At 44.7% G+C, this 19,373-nt stretch overlaps 1 protein-coding gene across 3 annotated transcripts in view; it reads left to right on the top strand.

Annotated features, from left to right (window-relative positions):
- Positions 1-19,373, top strand: part of Ube2e1 (ubiquitin conjugating enzyme E2 E1) — a 54,067-nt gene that overhangs the window by 31,109 nt on the left and 3,585 nt on the right. The window lies entirely within an intron of this gene.

Below are 19,373 nucleotides of genomic sequence, written 5' to 3'. Positions count from 1 at the left end.
ATAAATGTATTTTAAAGCAGCTCTCTGATATAGATATACTTTTACCACTTCCTAAAGACAAAGCAAATGCATAAACTAATGAGATGGATGTGCTGGTTTATTTTAGATTAAGAATTATATCTTAGATGAATATTGGATTTTGTGGGATCTAGAACATAGATTGATTTTATAATCGTCATTGAAAATATTTCTCGCCTATATTTTTGGTTGTGAGCCTAGCCTTTAAGCTGGGCGGTGGTGGTGCATGCCTTTAATCCCAGCACTTGGGAGGCAGAGGCAGGCAGATCCCTGAGTTCGAGTCCAACCTGGTCTACAAGAGCTAGTCCCAGGACAGGCTCCAAAACCACAGAGAAACCCTGTCTCGAAAAAAACCAAAAAAAAAAAAAAAGGAAAATATTTCTCGCCAGGCGGTGGTGGTGCACTCCTTTAATCCCAGCACTCAGGAGGGAGAGGCAGGTGGATCTCTGTGAGTTCGAGGCCAGCCTGGTCTACAAGAGCAGGTCAGGCTCTAAAACTACAGCAAAACCCTGTCTTGAAAAACAAAACAAAAAAAAGGAAAGAAAGAAAATACTTTCCATAATTACATCATACAGAATGGCAGAATTATATTTAAGACCATTTCAGAACGTCAGAAATTCTTTCCTTGTTTCCAGCTAACATTCATTAAACAGGTTTTTTTCTTAATCTATTTATTGTGGGATTCAGGTTAGCAACTCAACAACAGTTTTTAAAATCAAACATTATAAAAACAGAATACAGAAAGTTGGCACAGGGAGGTAAGAGTGGATTTTGGAGGAATGGGGGTGAATATGATCAAAATACATTATATGAAATTCTTGGAGAATTAAGTATTTTTAAAAACCTAAACATTGTAGTGCAGTTCAATTCCTAGACAGTAATAATTTTATACTTACATGCTAAGGAATGATGGGAAAATATAAAAAATACGTTTTCCCTAACTAAAGCATTGTTTCTGTTACAGCACAGAACTTTCCCTGTACAATAGAAAGTGCAGTCATGAACTACAGTAGTCTCAATCCTGGCGCCCCAGCCAAAGGGTCGGAGACGGTGTTAACTAGCATTGTGTGCCTGTTTGCAATAACGTGCATGTGTTGTGTGCTCCAAGTGAAGGCTTCGGTGAAGGCTTGCGATCCCTGAAATACCTTCGTTTCCTTATGTGTTTGAGTTAGGTTCTGGTCATTGTGTATTTGGGAACCTTTCTCTGTGACCTCACATTTACTTAAGCAACACCACGTGCATGAAGCGTCTTCTCCTGGTTACTAGAGACTCTTACTGCTTGTCTGTGAGCGGGCTCTCACTTACCACTTTTGTGTTTAAATTGGGCCTTAGGTATTGATCGGAAGTGAAAGTGACTCTTAGTCCGCTCTTGTTCCTAGTCACTTCCAAACACTCCTGGTCAAGCGTTTCTTGTGTCAGGTTCATAGCCTCAGCTCACCTTCTGCTCCCTGTCCAAAGGAAGCCTGGTTGCTCCAGAAAGGCAGCGCTTACTCCTTGGCCTACTTTCCATCTTTCCCAGATAAATGGGCTCGTGGCTGTCCTTTCATTCTCATTAAATCTTGCTTCTTTTCCTTAAGGAAAGCTAAGAGAGGCATAGGTCCCACCCCATCCCCCTTCTGAGCACATGCCTGTAGCATGAATTCTAATTGGTCTTAATAATAAAAATCCGGTCTGGTGGTGGCACTTGGAAGGCATTTGAGATCAACCTGGTCTACAGAGCTAGTTCCAGGACAGTCTCCAACGCTACAGAGAAACTCTGCCTCTAAAAGCAAAACAAATAATAATAACAGCAGCAACCCAGAGTCAGATATTAGGGGGTAAAAGCTGAAAAATCAGAGAAGCAGAACAGCCAGCCACTGGAGTTCTTACTTACCTCTACAAATTCATCAGATTGAAAAGGCTGAGCTCATGTCTCCTCCTATATCTTATAGTCCTCTCTCTGCCCAGCCGAACACTTTCTGTGTCCACCTCCCAAATGCTGAGATCAAAGATGTGAGCTCTGTTTTTCTTTTAGTCTGGTTAAATCTCCTGTAGCCCAGTGTTGCCTTGAACTCCTGATCTTCCTGCTTCCACCTCCTAAGTGCTAGGATTAAACGCATGTGCCACCATTGCCAAGGCTCTATGGTTAACTAGTGGCTAGCTCTGCCCTCCGATCTTCAGGCAAGGTTTATTTGTTAGAGCACAAAGAAAATATGCCTCTTGACTCTGCATTACCTGACCCATCTTCCTGGCTTTGATATCATAATTTCCTGGGATTACACTAGGCTCCTCACTTGAACATTAGCTGAGGTAAAGCTTCTCCTACCTTGAGCAGTAGGATGCTGTGTGTAAGAGAAGAAGGTTCAGGATATAGAGTTGCATCTAGCCTCTTCCAGTTAATAGCCGAGTGGCTATAGGTAGGTAAAGGTTACTTACCAAAAGGCCTGATTCTTTGATACAAAATGTGGGAAAATTCTCTCCAGAGTGATATTTTATAAAGAACCTACTATGGATTTGCTTTATCCAAAAACTTCTTGGCTCTTTAAAGGCCCTTTATGATTTGTCCTTAGCTGTCCACCCTGCAATCAGACTTTAGTGTCTAGCCTAGAACTATCTAACCAGAGCCAGATAGTAAGGTCTGCGTGGGTGTTTCTGGACAGCTAGCTTACTGCACTGCTATCAACACACAAGAATGTACTTTATACTTGCTGATCTGGGCTTTGTGCTCTGTGGAAAGACCACTGTGTGCCTTAGAGTGGAGACTGGTTCTAGCTGCTGTCACTGGTGGAGCAGCCCAAGGACAAAGGCCTGTGCTCCTTTCTGCCTGCCCTGGCTGGCTGGAGATGAACATTCTGTCCCCTGTTCAGGTTTCTGGGGACTGGGGACTAGTGCTGCAGCTGCTGCCCCAGTGCTGGCAGCCACACCTCATGACAGACATCTTGCCAAGAGAGTCTTGGGTGCTCTGATTTTATCACTTTAGCAGTGTCTGCCCTCCTGTGTCCTCTCGTGGTCATTGTCAGCGTAAACACCATTAACAAACCAAAGTGGCGAACGTTGCTGCTGCCTTTAGTTCACTGTCCAGAGAAAGGTATACAGGAGGGGAACGGCAGCTTAGTATCCACCCTGCGAGTGAGCATCTTACCTCACCATGCCTTTGTGCTGTCAGACGGCCATGTGTGGTGTCTTCTAGTCACGCTCCAACCCTTATTTTTTGAGACAGGGACTGAACCTGCTGAATCTTGTCATTTTAGCTAATTGGCCAGCAAGCTCCTGTGGATTTACCTGTCTGGGCCCCACATTGCTGGGATTGTGTATGTACACCACCATATCTGGCTTTGAACTCAAGCTCATACACATGGGAGGCACCTTACTCACTGAGCCATCCCCCCGCCTGCTGTGTGTTTGTGGGGAGGGAGTATTTTGTTTTGTTTGAGATACTCCCACTCCCTCACTTTGTAACTCATACTGGCTTTCAGTTTCCAGTACTTTTCCTGGGATTATAGAAATGAACCACCACACCCAATTCAAGGGGTTTCTTACCACTTTTTGACCTCCAGGCCTGTATTTATCCTCTAGGGAACATTTTTTTCTGTCTTTCTTGAAGCTTCTTTTGAAACTTTTACCTTTGTTATGAGACCTCAGCCGACTCTCCCTGGAGTTTTTGAGATCTGTTTGCCTGCACTTTTAATTTCCAAAAGGAAAGAAATATTTTTGTCTTGAAATTTTCTTTTGTCTACAATTTCAGTTTCATGTTGCTGGCTGCTTTCTAGTTTTGATCATTGAATTCTATTTTAGAGAGGCCCTGTGCTTCTCGTTGTCTACTGCAGATGTAATGCCTGTATTGAGAGCTTCATCTTGTCTGCTCTTGCTTCCTAACAGAGACTGCCTGGGGAAAGAGCTAGACTGCCTTCTGGGAGCTGAAGGAAGCTGGGGGTCTTATTGTCCAGATTGTTTAAGCTCCTGTTAAGCGTGGCACCTCTGCCCTCATCCATATTAATGACCCTAGTGTAGAGACTCTTGATTTTCTTCCCTCATCTCTAGAAAATACAGCCAATCTAGCAAAATTTCTGTTGCTCCCTAACAGCTTACTGCAAATGTAGCAATTGCAAACTGTGCACATTAAGTCCATTTAGCTCGGCCTCCTGCTCAGGGTCTCTAAGTCTGCAGTCCAGAGCTGGTTGTCATATGTCCTCGATAGAAGCCAGGCTTATACAGTCACTGGCAGAGTCTGGTTCCTCACTGCTGTGAGACTGAGGCCTGGAGTTTATAGCAGCCACTTGTAATTCTCTGGCCTCTGTGGGGAGTTTGTATCACAGCAAAGTTAGCAGGCGGCTCTGCTATCAGTAAAGACAGTCTGTGTGAGTTAAGCACAGCCCAGTCTCTGATGTGGCTTTGGCTAAAAGGAAGTTCAAGCAGCCCATCTTGGAATTGGAACTCCACCTGTCACAGAGGCTCTTGTGACTGCCCCTTACCACTGGACGCCAGTTGATCTTAACATTCTGCAGCACTCCCAGCCTCCAGAGGCACCGTCATTCCTAAGTCTTTGGAGGCTGTGTTGACTGCATGGACTTGAACCTGTCCTGGTTCCTGGCAACCTTTGTCATTGTCTGCTTCCTAACTTCCAAGCCTGTTGCTGTTGTCTTCTTGCCCAGTCTAGTCTTTGGCGGTATACGGCTTCCTAAAAACCCTTACTGCAATGCTGGTGGATATTGGAGGAGTAACAGTTGCCGCCTGTGTTCATTATGCCATCCTTATTTTACTTCCTTTTAAGGAGGAAAAAAATTCTTCCTGTGCTTTATTTTTATCTCCTTTTACTCTTGAGTTTTTGTTTTCTTTAGGGATGCGTTTGTGCCCCTAACCCCACAGCGTACCCTAAAGCCATGCACAAGGCACAGGCCGCAAGGCACAGGCTGCGGCTGAGGAAGGGAGGGCTTGCGCCAAGCCGAACTCGCAGCCGGCAGCCGATGGGGGGAGAAGGAGGGGTCCTAAAACCAAACGTTGGGCGCCAGATGAAGGCGTAAGTCACAAACAATGCACACCAGTTTGGAATTATGATTAATAGGATGGTATTTATTTAAAGGGGAAAAAACTTACAGATAACCGTCCCAGACAACATCCCTCTGCGCAATCAGGTAGAAGTCTAGTTGCCGGAACCGGAGCAGGAAGCAAAGAGAGCAAGGGAAGTAGCCCCTTTTTTAAAGGGAGAGAGACCACGCCCCAATGGGCTGGTATCTCAGCCGCTATTGGCTGGAGGAGCAGAAGGACCTCCCGCAACAGGAGTGAGAGTAATTGTCTCCTTTCCATCAAATCTTTTTTGCTTTACTTTTTGGCATTTTCTATGAACCTTTATGGAATACTCACATATCTAAACCATTAGTTCTCTTGAGACTATGCTTCATGAAAAAACAAGCCAAGCTTGGTGGCAGGCCTTTAATCCCAGCACCCAGGAGACCGGGACAGGCTGTCTATGTGTCCAAGGCCAGCCCAGTCTAATTAGGAAGTTCCAGACCAACCATGCTTCATAGTGGAAAGTCATATACTAGAACATTCTTGTTAGTCAGGACCCTGCTTTGTATTCTTTTGGTATTAAATTTAATTGATTGTCTCTGTAAGAGTAAACCTGAGCACCTATAAAGTGTTCCATGGCGGTGTTTCACATGAAGGCCTCCAGGAGGTGCTGTAGCACCTAGATTGTGTTGGGGCACAGCTAGCGGCTGTGTGAAGACAGCAGGGTGGAACCACTGAAGCCAGCCCCAAGCCAGCCCTGACTTTTACAGGGCATTTCCTTTTTTACTCATTTGGTCTCTTTGCCTACTTCCCTTTTTCCCTCTGGCCATCTGAAGCCAAGGCAGGCAGACACAAGATAGCATTTCACGTGCAGTAAATATTTCTGTGTTTGTGGGTTCAGCAGTGGAGTGGAGTAGAGTAGGAGAAAACAAAGAGGTCCAGGCCCCATCTTCCCTGAGGTTGCTGCAGCAGTGTGTGACACTGTATCCTCAGCAAGGGTCAGAGTTCTCAGTCCCTGCCTACAAGCTGGAACACAACAGAGGAAAGTGGCAGTATTCTCAGGCTGCATCTGAGACCCCCTGACGTTTGTGATGGGGCAAGCAGGTGTTGTCTCCCCTTTGACCTTGGAGATGAGAGTAGACGGTGTTTTTTTCTTCTCTTTGCAACTCATACATAATATTTGAACTCTTAAAGCCTCCAGCTGTTTGTGATCTCCATGAAGGTGGGCCTTCCTTTTCACATTGTCACAGGGTTGTAGAAACTTCTCCACACAGTTCCTTGTGGAGCATGTGTAGTTCACCCATTGCATTTCTACAAATAAAATGTGTGTATGGATGTGTGTAAGTGTGTGTGTAAATTTGTAAGTGTCTTCCAGGATCAATCTCAACCTTGTATTTCATGGTAGAATTTCTTTCTTTTGAACCCAAAGTTCTTAAATTCAGCCAGTACAGCTTACTAGCATGATCCAGGATTCCTGTCTCCACCTCCTAAACACTGGGCTTATAGGGCCTGGCATTCATGTGGGTGCTAGGGATCTGAACCCCACTTCTCATGGTTGCATGACCAGCACTGAATTGTTTATTTAGGGAATTTTAGTAACGCCTTTTAGCAGATCACAAAATAATCTTTGCTTAATCCTAACATGAAATTGTTTAAGCAGGGTTGGAGAAGCAAAGGTCAATGTGACTGACAATGTTAGGTGAACCTCAGCACAGGTAACTATTGGGGAGAGAACTATCTCTGTAGGCAGAAAGCAGAATGTTGAGCCAGAGTTCCTGGCTTTACTGGCTTTAACTCTCTTACTCCCCCCCCTCCCTTCCTTTCTTTTTCCTTCTTTTCTCAACTAGGTGGTAGAATTAAGGGTAATTTAATATTTTTTTCAGGAGCCAATGAGTTGGCTCAGGGTTCATGTTTCATATATATACTTCTGTACAGAATACATGCACCATAATTTTTTCTCTAAGTCTCCAGGTTCTAAGTTTTTAAACAGAAACACCAGTGATTTGCACCCCAGCCATGCCCTCCCTTCCATAGGACACCTACCTGTAAGGGAGGACTCCAGACCCACCTTTGGTTCATGCCCTTAAAAACACAAGCCCTACCTGTGACCTTGTGCCATTTCCCACACAACTCTTCAGATGGGGAATTCCAACTTGTATCACTAGCCCCAGCCATCCTTTCTGACAGTCCCTGCCTGCTCCCCATTCCTAGCAAGGGAACCTAGACTCCTCAACTCTATTCCAACCCCTCCAGCTAGCACCATCGATCATAGTCCTGACTCACATCTTGTAGCAGTGTGGCGACTGTACCATCCTCCCCTTCACACACCCTCAGCAGCCCCTAGATAGAGCCCATTCCACACTACCACTGACCTCCAGGCTTGGGCCAGGATGCACATCTCGTGCAGCAGCCAAGCCTGCTGTGTCTACCTGATTTCATCCCATCCACCATACCCACCCTTCAGACACAACTTGTCTTGCATCTCTTGTGTTCTTTGGCAACCAGCTGTGTCTGTATCTGACAAAGAACTAAGAAAACTAGTAACTCATGCCCAAGTGAACTTAGAATAAATACTACCTGAGCAATGTCCAGAAAAATACAAACAAGGCTAGGAGAAATGACAATCCACGGTTTGAAAACCAAATTCAAGGAAAAGGTGAGAGGCCCTTTGTGCACTGAATACTGGCTTTCCACTCAGCGCAGTCCTGCACGTTTGGGTCCAGGGTCTTGCCCAGGAAGTTTGACTGTTACTCCCCACCACCCTCCCTGATGTCCAGATCTATCCTAAAACTCCAGACCTGGACCGGAACGCATATCCATAAGCCAACCCACCACTGTGTCCATCTGACTTTATTCCACATAAGTAGCATCCACCCTTTGGAGACAGTGTGGCCTGCACATCCTGTGTTCTGCCTGACCTGCTCAATCAAGGTATTGGCAGGGGTAGTTCCTTTGAGGATTGTTAGAATCTGTTTCCTCACTTTGGCCTGGCTTCTAATAATTTTATCCTATCAACTTGCTCTCTTCACCTGGTGTCGTTCCTCCCCAACCCCTGGCTGTGTGTGCATGTGTGCATGCATGCCTAGAATCTAAAGTTCCTTTTTATAAGAACATTACTGTGGATTTGGGGCCTAACCTACTGAAGGGATTTCATTCTAATCAATTGTGTTATTGCAGTAACCCTATTTCCAAATAAAGTTACAAGATGAAGCACTGGAATTTAGGACTTCATGCATTTTTTTGTTGCTATTGTCGTTTTTTGTTTGTTTGCTTGTTTGTTTCGAGACAGGGTTTTCCTGTGTAACAGCCCTAGCTGTCCTGGAACTAGCTCTTGTAGACCAAGCTGGCCTCAAACTCACAGGGATTCAAGGTGATTAAAGGTGTGCGCCCACCACTGCCTGGCTAGGACTTCAACATACAATTCTTTCAAGAATCATAATTCAATCCATAACACATAATTGGTGGTACTAGAGATGGAACCCACTACTTCACTCATGCTGGTCATTCATTGTTGTGCTACATACCCTCAGCTCATTCTATAGTGGGGTGTGTGTGTGTGTGTGTGTGTGTGTGTGTGTGTTGGGGGAGAGGAGAGAGAAATGGAGAGATTTATTCTTTCATGCATTACATCCTTGCCACAGTTTCCCCTCTCCAGTCCTCTAATCTGTCATGTCGAGCACACACCCCACCCCTACCCCTGCCAGATCTACTGTTTCCCTTCAGAAAAGAGCAAGCAGGCCTCTCAGGGATATCAACCTGATACAACATAACGAGTTGCAACATGACTAGACACAAACCCTCATGTCACCGCTGGACAAAGCAAACTAGTAGGAGGAAAAGGGTCCCAAGAGCAGGCAAAAGAGTCAGAAGCTACCCCACTCCTGCTGTTAGGAGTCTCACAAGAACACCAAGCTAACAACCATAACATGTATGTAGAGGAACCTAATGTAGACCCATGCAGGTTCCCCAGTTATCACTTCAGTCTCTGAGCCCCTGTGAGCGCTGCTTAGTTGATTCTGTGGGCCATGTTCTACTGGTATCTTTGACCCCTCTGGCTCCTACAATTCTTTTTAACCCTCCAATCCCCTAACTCCTCCTAATGTTTGGCTGTGAGTCTCTGCATCTGTTCCCATCACTTGCTGGATGAAGCCTCTCAGATGAGGATTGGGCTAGGCTCTGGATGTGGAGTTCTGGCAGCTGGTGTGGCCTCTGGTTGAGCGTAGTAGGGAGTGTGGGGGGAGGCGCTGCTGGAATTGGGGGCCAGTTGTGGTTCAGAAACATAACTTAACCCCATATAAGTGGAGGTCCGTGTTTTTTAAGTAGCAGTAATGTTACCTTTCCTGATATGTAGAGTCTGATAGAGATCAAAAGAATTTAATGTTAAGAAAATAACTTAAAAATATCTACTTTTCTGATAATAGTAGGCTACTTATTTGTTTAATTTGGTTCTTAAAAATGGTTTTTTAAACACAAATATTAGACCAGAACAAACTAATAAATTTTGGAGGACCGAATTCCAAACTTAATTTGCTTTTATTTGGAGATGTAGTTTTCGTCTTCAATTTTGTGTACTGCTTTTGTTCATCTAATTAACTGAGCATCGACTGGCCCATTTGTTGCTTGTGCATTGGAGCAGAAAAGATCGCCCTCTTCTGGTATATGGGCTCCCCTCTGGCTTTCAGAGTCTCTGCTGCTGCTGGTTGTTTGGGTTATTTGTTTGCTTGTTTGGGTTTGAAAGCTGATTTGGAGTACATTTGCCTTTGGTTTATCTGTTGTAGCATTTGTGGTCTGTCTCCAGAGCCGGACCTCTGCTCTCTGACAGTATAATATGAGGAGACAAAGAGTCCTTGCTTTCTGAGAGGGCTCATTGTCTAGTTCAGACTGGCCTAATCTGAGATACATCACTGTGCCTGCCTATCGTCTGATGCTGGAATTGCAGGTTCACCACCATGTTTGATGCCCAGTTGTTTTAGCTAATTTCACTAACATTTAAAATAATTTACTTAGTTTGTTCTCAAATGGTTTGGTTTCAAGACCCCAGCAGAGACTGACAAGAGCTAGACATGGTGTCTCATGACTATTACAGATCTCCAGGCCCTCCTGGGCTATACAGCAGTATCCCATCTCTGGCAAAAGAAAGTCTTCTGTAAATGCTGGGGCTGTGTGGTAATGGGTAGAGTAACCAGGTCCCAGGGTTTAAGCGTTAGTACCACTAAAACAAATATTCCGTAACACTATTAGACCATTCCATTAGACCCAATAATATGATTGTATAGCTAATAATTATGGAACTTTGCTGTATTCCAAATTCAAACAAACATTAAAATCTAATTTTAAAATAACAATTAATATAAACAGCCTTTTAAATGAAAATAACTATTTTCCAAAATTAAAAAACCTTAACAGAGCGGTGCTGTTTTACACATTTGCAAGTTTCTTTAATGTCGTAATAGAAGACAGCTGGGTTCTTTGCCTCGTTTCCTTCCCTGCACAGCTGCAGCGCTGGAAAATCCCTGGAAGTTCTGAGTGAAAATGACAAAGAGCGTTTTGCACTTGTGAAAAGTCTTGACCTTGTGAGTTTCTTGAATGGGATTGTAGGAGCTCTGCAGGGCTTTTTTTTCCGCTGACCTTATAAATGCCAGCTTTCCCTAAAGAATGTCTGTCCTCCAAAGAAGTCCAGTTGAGTTCTGGATGTTACGTGGACCGGATCTGCATATCCTGCAAGGGTGGCGTGCAGGTTGGAGGGGAAGGCAAGAAAGTTCTAGGCTTGACTGCAAAGTATGGAAGTGTTCTGAAATCCCCTCCCAAAGTAGACAATTTCATATAAATGATATTTTTTAGAGCGACAGGGACTGCAAAGTCACTTAAAATTGTTGCTACTATTAATAAAAATCTTGCTGAACAATAAAAATCAGTTTTTATTTGTTTGTTTTGGTTTTTCGAGACAGGGTTTTTTGTAGCTTTGGAGCCTATCCTGGAACTAGCTCTTATAGACCAGGCTGGCCTTGAAGGCTGGCCTCGAACTCACAGAGATCCGCCTGCCTCTGTCTCCCAAGTGCTGGGATTAAAGGCCTGCGCCACCACTGCCCGGCTTAAAAATCAGTTTTATGTCACACTGTCAGTGACTAAAAATTATGTAGTAAGGTTCCAACCCCAGCTCGGTCCCCACTTGCATTCTGATATTGGCAACATTTGCAGCGTGGAACCTGCACGGGCAGTGAGGAGGAATAATCAAAGATGTTTCTAAATCATCCCACAAACCAAGCCTTGGTCGGTTCCTTTGTGAGGGTTTCGAAGTTTCTTTATCAGCTTTCCTTGTGGCAGGCACGGCTGCCCTAAGGCAGCACTAGCCAAAGACACGGTCATAGTGTGCCAGAAAGTGCGGCTGTGCTGGGGACGCAGCTTAGTGAGGGGGAGCTCTTGCTGTGAAAGCAGGGGAGCCTGCATTCAAATACCCAGCTCTCCGTGTGTGCCTTTAATTCCCGTGTTGGGGAGCAGAGATAGACTGGTTCCAGACTTTGCTGGATAGCCAGCCTAGAGCTAAAGCAGTGAGCTTCGGGTTTGGGCAGAGAATGCTCAGAAAATAAGGTGGGGAACAATAGAGCAAGACACTGGACATCTCAGCACAACACCAAAAGTCTGAACAAAGCTGGGCGCAGGAGGACATACCTGCATCCCAGCACTCGGAGGCTGATGCAGGACCCCAGGTACCACACTGTCCTCGGCTGTCCCAGAAAAGAGAACATGTGACATCACCTCGTGCTCGGTGCTGCAGGTGTGCTCGTGTCCGGAATCCTCTCCTGACTCTCTGACCAGTTCCATTTCAAGCCTTTGGTCAGGAACTGGTTGTCCTTTCATTTGCTTTCTCCATGCCCACAGTATGTGCTGCCAGACCAGAGAGGAAACCACAGTGCTTATTTCAGTCACCAGAAGATAGTCCAGCCGTTCTTTCTCCGCCTCTCTGCTTACAAATCACACTGGACATTGTTTTCTTTTTAAATCTGATCAGACCAGATTGATAGCTTACCCAGTAGAGGTTTTGCAGCCACGCCTAAGCACCCGAGTTCTAGCCCTGAAGTTCACGTGCTGGTTGTCCTCTGACCACTACACATGCACGCACAAACTGAAATGTAATTAAAATATGACTTTTTTTCTTCATAGACACATCAGATTGAGTGGACATTTCCAGGTGCATCATATTGTCATTACTTTATCATGCAGAGCATACATACATACATATATATATATATAGTGAAACGCCAGTCAAAGGACTGGTTGGGTAAGAACTGAGAAGGTGGTGCCGTATCCTAAACAGCAGTGCACATTTGACCTTTTGATGAAATATTGTTGAACACTAATATTGCAGGTCTTGTAGTATGTGTGGGAGGAAATTACCACTCTCTAGAGACATGTAAGACAGATATGTAGCCAGATAACTGGCATCATACCTGTGTAATAGCTCAAATAGATTTTTCCTTCTAGTTTGTAATACATTGTAAAAATCTCTATTTTACAGCATCTGTAGGCTACAAGTCAGTCTTCTGCTTTATAAAAAATTATATTAAAAGCCAGGCGGTGATGCTGCATGCCTTTAATCCCAGCACTCGGGAGGCAGAGGCAGGTAGATCTCTGTAGTTCAAGGCCAGCTCTGGTCTACAAGAGCTAGTTCCAGGACAAGCACCAAAGCTACAGAGAGATCCTGTTTCAAAAAACATATATATGATCTCTATTTATACTTAGAAAGTAGAGGAAGGAAGGATTCCAAGGTCAGCCTGTTCTACTTGAGATAGTTTGCAAAAGATAAGAGAAAAAATATCTTGAAAGGGCCAGAGAAATGACTTAGCAGTAAGCGCCCTGACTGCTCTTCCAGAGGACCTAGGTTCAACTGTCAGCACCCACGTGACAGTTCCCAACTATTATTAACTCCAGTTCCAGGGGGTCTTACGCCCTCTTCTGATGTGTGCAGGCACTGCATGCATGTGGTGATGGCACAGACATATGTGCAGGGGCAGCACCTATACACATAAAATAATAATAACATCGCTGAGGTGTGACTCCCATGTAGTGTTTTGCTTAACTACTCTGAAAGCCACACAATTTGGATGCATTGAGATTTGTTCACTTCCTTTGGGCACTCTCCTGCTGGATAATTAAGTGTTGGTGTGACAGGAATTAGAAGTCTTAGTGGGGTGCCACTTTTGGCTGGGTGCCTAGGTCAGTCTCCTTCCCTTATTGAGGAAGATACATGGCCTTGGCCCACTCTGTTCTAGTGAGGCTAGTGAGGCTGTTCAGAGTCCCTGGACACAGTCTTAAGGTCTTGCTGTGAATGGCCTTTGGTCTCCAAGTTCTTTCCACTAGATGGTGCCTGACTGCAGCTCTAGCAATCCCAGCATCCTCCTCTTCTCTGCTCATCTTGTACTCTTTTGTACGGTGCTCACTAAAACATGTCTCTCCCCTCTTAGCCTCTTAGACCAGACTGTCTGACTCACTCCGGTCATCCATTCTGCCTCAGCTTCTCCATGACTGAGGTTATAGACTGTATGCCACTATGTCAGGCCTCTTTGTCTCTGGTGAAGTTTTCTAGAATTTCAGTCTCCTTCCACACACACCCCAATCTACCTTGCAAGTCACTGTTATTGAATAAAAGAGTTGGTGGTTAGTTGGGCGGTGATGGCACATGCCTTGAATCCTAGCAGGTAGATCTCTGTGAGTTTAAGTCATCCTGGTTTAGTGAGTTCCAGAATCTACATAGTAAAAGACCCTGACTCAAGGGGGTAGGGGAAGAAAAGATTTTTGAGTAGTGTTTGAGCATTTGCCATGTGACAGAACTAAGTATTTTGAGGGTTGAGCTGTCTTACTGCAGAGTTGAGGAAGGAAAGAGCTAAATACAATAACTTAAAAGTAAAACTTTTTATTAGAAATCTTTTTATTGCCACTAATGCCTGCTATAGCTGACTTCTGAACTTGAGTGTATTCAGGAATCATTTAGGATCTTGTTAAAAGCAAGTGGTTTGGATCTAGGACAAAGACTGGTGTGTGCGTTTCTAGCAGATCCCGAGGGATGTTGATGTTACTTGATTGCCTAGGACTATACTTTGAGTAGCAAGTTCGTAGGACATTCAGAGTACGTGCAGACCCAATAGTAATAATATGTATGTATTTCTTTTCCTGTAGTAGGCACAGAAGAGTAAAATAATGTTGGGTATTATTGTAACCAGCTAAAACCCTTTCCTTTCCAGGCTTGACCTTGAGCCATGTTCTCCTGACCTTGGCACTGCTGGAGTCCGCACCTGGAATGGTTCTGTTGGGTGCCCTGTCTGCACTTGAGGATGCTGAGTAGCACATCCTCTGACTCTGTCTGATCCTAGTATCTGCCAGACACTAGGAGTGCCGTCCTCCCCCTCAGGTGTAATGACGGTGAAATGACGGTGACACGGTTGAATTTAGCCTTCGGTAGCCTCTGGCTGTCACCTACTGCACTGAGACTTATTTTGAAATGTGGGACTGGGTGGCATGTTGTGTGTGAATGGTGTGCTTTATAGAATTGGCTTGCTTGCCACCTTAACTCTTATCAAGGAGACCCATGGAGGAACCAGCCAGGTGGCAGTCTTTACAGCCTCTTGCACCCTGGGGATGTTGGTTCTTTATTTTATGGAGTAGCCATCCAGTCGTGGATGCCGGAAATCACTTGGGATCTGTTTGAAACACGCTCGCTCAGTGGACCACGCTGCCATTTCCTCCCACTTCCTGCTGATGTCTGTCACCCTGCTTCTAGCTCAGCCTCGTTGTCCTCTTTTCCCAACCCCATGACCTCTGTTTTTTAAGCAGATAACTAAGTCTTTAGAATTGTACTTGAAATAGCTGGATTCACTGATTTACACCTATAATCTTAGCCCTCAGAGATGGAGGAGGAAAGATTGTAAACTAACGGAACTGCCTCAAAAATGAAACCTGAAGGTTTATACCAGATATAGGGCTTTTGTGCTGTCTCCTAATAAAAGTTTAAAGCTGACAGATAGAAGTGCAGTTACAGTGGGTTGTAACCCCCTGCTTCAGGGTTTCTCCTTTGAAAACTAGGTAACTGGGTTGACTGTGCTTGGAAGAGCTGGATCGTGCAGGAGGGAGGACTCTCAGAAGTCACCATAAAACAAAAGTTGTTTCTTGTGGAAATTTTATACTGCACAAGTTTGGGTCAATCCAGAGAGTGCATTGCATCAGGTCCTACTAGGACTGCTCCCATGGGCAGGGCTTTTTTGTCCTTGTCCAACAGTTTGCTTGCTTGCTTTTAGGCTTGTATCATAAATGACTTAAATTCTCTTTAAGCCACATGTGTTGAGCAGAAGTTACTGCCAATGGTAGTTTTAAGAATTCAGCAGTCGAGTGGTAGTGGCGCATGCCTTTAATCCCTGCAGATGCAGGCAGATCTCTGTGAGTTCAAGGCCAGACTGGTCTACAGAGTGAGTTCCAGGACAGCGAAAGCTGTTACACAGAAAAACTCTGTCTTGAAAACCAATAAATATTTAAATAAATAACTATAGTCAGCAATGTACCATTAATGAGGTGAGCATGTGCCATGGGGTCACATGCAGCTTGGGGTCATTGTTGACTCAGTGGAGATGCTGCCTTAGTGTAAACCTGCTCAGCCATTTTTGCCGAAAATGGACAGGCAGCTGGGTGCAATGGCACATATCTATCATGCCAGCCGCGTTTGGAGGCCTTGGCAGGAGAGTCACCATCAGAGTACTATCAGCCCAGACAACACAGTGATACTGTTTCAGGAAAGAGGACTGGAGGGAGGGTGTGAACAGACCTTTTCCTTGTGCAGCTTAGGATATATGGCCGGCCTTTAGTCTTCATTTTTTGAAATATAACACAATGGTGCAACACAGCTTTTTCTTTGCACAAAACTGTTTGTATTGATTCCTGGATTTGTAACTCTTTCTCTACACCTTTCTCAAGCTTACAAAGGAACAGTCTTGATTCCGTTTCTAGTTGTGTCCCAGGTGGTAGACTGTAGGGTCCAGGCTCAACTTCCAGTGACCTGTACTTAAGTCCACTTGTGAACCTCCTATAGGAGAAGCAGTGGTGTCTCCATATGGGTAACTGGAGCATCTTTTACACACTCGGTACAGTACAGCCGGCCAAGGAAGCTAAGGAACCTTTAGCTCCATGTTTTATTCTGATGTTCAGTCAAGTTTGAGACCATCAGTTGCATTTAGAGTCTGCGTGTTGCTAAGCTCTGTTTTTAAGAGGCAATGTCAATTCTAGGGTACTGGCCTTCTTATTTCTTTCTAGGTTGACTTCTTAGCATTATCAAGCCAGATATTTTTAAAAGTATGACTCCTGGTGGTTAGTTTTTTTGTTTGTTTTGATTTTGGTTTTTTGAGACAGGGTTTCTCTGTGTAACAGGTCTGCCTGTCCTGGAACTCATGCTATAGAGCAGACCAGCCTTGAACTCACAGAGATCCGCCTGCCTCTGCCTCCATCGTGTGCCACCATCGCCTGGCTCCAGCCTAGTATTTTTACTTTTTAAAAAAGGTTAAAAGTTGACTGTGGTGGCACATGCCTTTAATCCCAGCACTCTGGAGGCAGAGGAGGCTGGATCTCTAGGTTCACAGACAGCCTGGTCTACACGTATGTGGAAAGTTAGTTCTATGGAGTGAACTCAGGTTGTCAGGCTTAGCAGCAAGCATCTTTCCCTGCTGAGCCATGTTGTCACTGTGACAGCGAATATTCCTAGAAGACGATTTGGAATAGTGTTGATTAAACTTTAAAGGGCTTAGCTTTCCTGTTAGTTTGGCACATAAGAAACCCAAGACCTAAGTGCTGGTGGTTTAGTATGGTAAGAGATTATTTCTTAGTTTCCAGACAGCTGTCTTGTGGCACTGCCCTCGTGTGGCAGATAGAAAACTAGTGTTCTGCTGGTGAGGTCTGTTTTAGCTCATATAGAACGACTTCCACATTCTTGACCTAACTGGCCAAGAGTCCAACCCCCTAGGTACCATTCCACTGGAGTTTAAGTAGGAGACACAAACATGTTAGCTTTTTATGACTTAGAACCCTTTCTGTACTCGGGAGATGAAGTAAAATTAACACCTTTACCCCAGGGGTCATAGCATGTTTCTAGGAGACAACTGGTGCAGCTGGAAAGGTGGCTCGGCAGGCCAGAGCACTTGATGCTCCTACAGAGAACCTCTAGCTCCAGGGGATCCCATGCCCTCTGCTGACCTAAAGGCTTGTGTGTGTGTACATGTGTGTGCGCGTGTACACACACACACACACTCAGACACATATACATAAGTAGAAATACATAGTTTTTTTTAAAAGTCTTTCCCACAGAGCAGGGTACCCTGCCCTTTCTTAGGACTGGAGGGGGAAAGAGGAGGGCAAATGGGGGAGGAGGGAAGTGATGGAGGAAGGTCATTGGTTAAATAAAGAAACTGCCTTGGCCCTGATAGGCCAGAAAATTAGGTAGGTGGAGTAAACAGAACGGAATGCTGGGAGGAAGAGGAAGTGAGCTCATACATCTTAGCTCTCCTCTCTGGGGCAGACACGATGAAGCTCCGACCCAGGATGGACATAGGCTAGAATTTTCTTGGTAAGCGCACCTTGTGGTGCTACACACGTTAATAGAAATGGGCCAAGCAGTGTTTATATGAATACAGTTTGTGTGTCGTTATTTTGGGGCATAAGCTAGCCAGGCAGCCAGGAGCTGGATGGCAGGAACGCAGCCGTGCAGCTCCCTCAACAGGGAAGGAGGTAGAAAGTTTGAATGGTATTATTTGTAAAGCAATAAAAAAGAGTTAAAAAAAAAAAGTCTTTCCCTGCACCCCACCTTGTGAAAATGATATCAGTTCTGTGTATGCATAGATGAGTGACTTTCTATTGGTATCTAACCTAAAGCAAGTCTCCAGCCCATGCTAGCCTCCTGCCTTAGCCTAAGGAGGATTATAATCCACCACACTGGCTTTGAGTCCTTGGGCATATCCACCACTAAAAGGTTTTAAAGGTTGTACTGTCTGAGCCAGTTATCACTAATGGTGACCACCACCTTCAATGAAGCCCGGGAGCCAGTCTTGGGTTGCCCTCAGTTCCTTTCATTCCTGAATGCTGCTGAGTCTGAGGAGAGCTTGAACTGGCTTAGTGACTTGCTCAGGGTTACAGAGTAAGTGTTCAGGGCTGTGACTGGGCTCCTGCTGCACATGGTGACCCCAGTTTGGTCAGGCCCATATTTTACAGTCCCAGCGTCACTAGTGTTAAATGTTTTCACCCCCAGCTTGTTCTCGTCATGTTATTTTCTTCCTTCTCTCATCCTAACTTTGAGTCAAACAGGAGGAAGAAAATGTGTGTTTAGTTTTAAGGAGTATTCTACAAGTGGTCTTCTGTTCCCTTTCCTTTCTACTTTATCTCTGTCCCCTGAGGGGGAGGGGACTGGCTTTGAATTAGTTAACAGAGAAGTATTTTGAGGACATTTGTCTTGTCCAGCCCCCAAACATGGACATTTGACACTCTGCCCTGTGTGTAAGCATTCATTGAAATTTTGAGCAAATCTGGTGTATTAAGAAGAACAGTTTTGAGCCAGGTGGTGGCACACGCCTTTAATTGTAGCAGTCAGGAGGCAGAGGCAGAAGGATCCCTGAATTTGAGGATAGCCAGAGAAGCTACACAGAGAAATCTGTCTGGGGATCGAGAGGAATAGTTTTGTCTGCTCCGGTGCCATCTGGCTGCATGCAGAATGTACTGTTTCCCAACTCTTGTCCTTGCCATAGTCATTTCCTTACTGATGTAGGTTGTATTACACTCTTCATAGATCTTATAATTAGAGGGGAAGCTTTACTACTTTTGTTAAGGTGCTTGGATACAAAGCACTCTGGAAGCCAATGCAATGTTTAAGAAAGATACTCTAGCCAAATGAGGGTATAACCAAACATATTTAACAAGAATAGGGTTTGGTTAATGGCTTATTCAAGTTTCACTAAAGTGAAAACTGATTACACACTTGACATTCTCCTTTCTCATTCACATTAGTTTATAAAGTAAAAAGTCTAGTCAACAAGATGGGATTACAGATGACCCAGCATTTGTGGGAGCTGAGTCAAGAGGATCATGACTTCTAAGCCAGCCTGGACCACTCTGTCTTGGGGGACCAAAAGTGGAGGAGCTTTTAAATCTGTTGGCTAAACCAGTAGTGTGTGTGTGTGTGTGTGTGTGTGTGTACATGTTCATAAATGTGCATGTGGAGACTAGAAGTCAACCGTGTATGTCTTTATCTCAATCTGGAGTTCACTAATAGGTTAGCCTGGCTAAACTCTGCCAAGTACTTTAGTAGGGCGAAGATTATGGAGAAAGAACACAAGGAAGAGTCAGTC

Source organism: Microtus pennsylvanicus, chromosome 10 (genome assembly GCF_037038515.1).
Source record: "Microtus pennsylvanicus isolate mMicPen1 chromosome 10, mMicPen1.hap1, whole genome shotgun sequence".
NCBI lineage: Eukaryota > Metazoa > Chordata > Mammalia > Rodentia > Cricetidae > Microtus > Microtus pennsylvanicus.
The sequence above is the reverse complement of the archived record's forward strand: the minus strand, read 5'-3'. Positions and strand labels throughout refer to the sequence as shown.